This window comes from Mchenga conophoros, linkage group LG13 (assembly GCF_057382185.1).
Source record: "Mchenga conophoros isolate Kocher_MC1m ecotype Shallow Benthic linkage group LG13, M_conophoros_male_GT1.1, whole genome shotgun sequence".
NCBI lineage: Eukaryota > Metazoa > Chordata > Actinopteri > Cichliformes > Cichlidae > Mchenga > Mchenga conophoros.
The window spans coordinates 32,417,906-32,420,405 of record NC_140538.1 but is presented as its reverse complement, the minus strand read 5'-3'; positions in this window follow the sequence as shown (position 1 = coordinate 32,420,405).

Sequence of the window (2,500 nt, the reverse complement as noted above, 5' to 3'; positions counted from 1 at the left end):
CCTGCGGGCCGGAGGAGCTGACCGCCCGAAGGCGCCGGCGAAGGTGCCGGGCCCGGCGGCAGCCCTCTGATGGCAGGCCACGTTTGCCAGTCGATCGGGGTGGGAGGGAAGGCTGGCAGGCAGGTGGGCCGGAAGAGGAGGCTGCTGTGGCAGCAACTCGCTCTCTCGCGCCGTCCCAGTGCCGTCCGAGCGTTGCCGAGGGTGTCTGCTGACTTGCGCATCTTCAGACACCCGTCTCCCATAAATGACGGAGGGCACCTTTGCTACTCATTACCCTTAGACTGCTCAACTGGAGAGGGGAGAAAAAAAGGCCCTGGCCGAGGTGGTGAGTCGGCCTCCACTCTCCCTCACGGTTGAAAAAGATGTGCTCCTGGCGCACTGGCCCTGCTGAAAATCTCTCTCCATTTGGCCGAGGCAGAGAGTCGGCCTCCTCTCTCCCTTACGGTCGAAAAAGATGTGCTGCTGTCGAACTGGCCATTACATCCTCACCTGATCTAGTCCCCCATTAGATCCGCCCCCCCCACCGCAGTTACCCCGTACCACATATCTAGCACGGACCTTGACCTCCAGCAGGCCCCGGGGACCCACATTACCCCCCCCCCCCCTTCCCCCTGCAGTTACCCTGTACCACATGTCTAGCATGGACCTTGACTTCCAGCAGGCCCCGTGGACCCACATTACCCCCCCCTGCAGTTACCCTGTGCCACATATCTAGCATGGACCTGGACCTCCAGCAGGCCCTGGGGACCCACATACTCCCCTGCTCTACTCCCCCACTAGCTTTCCTTTCTTGCAGTTACGCTCCAGCGCATATCCAGCATGGACCTTGACCTCCAGCAGGCCCCGTGAACCCACATTACCCCCCCCCCCCCCCCCTCCTGCAGTTAACCCTGTACCACATATCTAGCACGGACCTTGACCTCCAGCAGGCCCCGGGGACCCACATTACCCCCCCCCCCCTTCCCCCTGCAGTTACCCTGTACCACATGTCTAGCATGGACCTTGACTTCCAGCAGGCCCCGTGGACCCACATTACCCCCCCCCTGCAGTTACCCTGTGCCACATATCTAGCATGGACCTGGACCTCCAGCAGGCCCTGGGGACCCACATACTCCCCTGCTCTACTCCCCCACTAGCTTTCCTTTCTTGCAGTTACGCTCCAGCGCATATCCAGCATGGACCTTGACCTCCAGCAGGCCCCGTGAACCCACATTACCCCCCCCCCCGCAGTTAACCCTGTACCACGTATCTAGCACGGACCTTGACCTCCAGCAGGCCCCGGGGACCAACATACTCCTCTGCTCTACTCCCCCACTAGCTTTCCTTCTCCCGCAGTTACCCTCCACCACAAATCCAGCATGGCCCTTGCCCTCCAGCAGGCCCCGAGGACCCACATACTCCTCCGCTCTAATCCCCCATGAGCGTTCCTTCTCCTGCAGTTACCCTCCACTGCATATCCAGCATGGCCCTTGACCTCCAGCATGCCCCGGGGACGCACATCCTCCCCTGCTCTAGTCCCCCACTAGCTTACCTTTCTTGTAGTTACGCTCCAGCGCATATCCAGCATGGACCTTGACCTCCAGCAGGCCCCGTGGACCCACACTTAAGCCCCCTCCCACTGACAAAGCAAAACACCACTGGCAAAATCCTCGTGCCCCTGGTACTCCAGAATGTAAATTCAAACATGCCCCTGGTACACTGCGCAGAAACACTTTGCCACACACACGCACGCACTGCTTGTGCCTATGGTACGACAACTTTTCTCGTACCTATGGTACGACAACTTTTCTCGTGCCTATGGTACGACAACTTTTCTCGTGCCTATGGTACAACAACTTTTCGCCGTGCCCCTGGTACACCGCTCAGTAGCACTTTGCCACACAAACTCTCCTCGTGCCTATGGTACGACAACTTTTCTCGTGCCTATGGTACAACAACTTTCCTCCGTGCCCTGGTACGACAGCTTTTCTCGTGCCTATGGTACAACAACTTTTCTCGTGCCTATGGTACAACAACTTTCCTCCGTGCCCCTGGTACGACAGCTTTTCTCGTGCCTATGGTACAACAACTTTTCTCGTGCCTATGGTACAACAACCTTTCGCCGTGCCCCTGGTACACCGCTCAGTAGCACTTTGCCACACAAACTCTCCTCGTGCCTATGGTACGACAACTTTTCTCGTGCCTATGGTACAACAACTTTCCTCCGTGCCCCTGGTACGACAGCTTTTCTCGTGCCTATGGTACAACAACTTTTCTCGTGCCTATGGTACAACAACTTTCCTCCGTGCCCCTGGTACGACAGCTTTTCTCGTGCCTATGGTACAACAACTTTTCTCGTGCCTATGGTACAACAACCTTTCGCCGTGCCCCTGGTACACCGCTCAGTAGCACTTTGCCACACAAACTCTCCTCGTGCCTATGGTACGACAACTTTTCTCGTGCCTATGGTACAACAACTTTCCTCCGTGCCCCTGGTACGACAGCTTTTCTCGTGCCTATG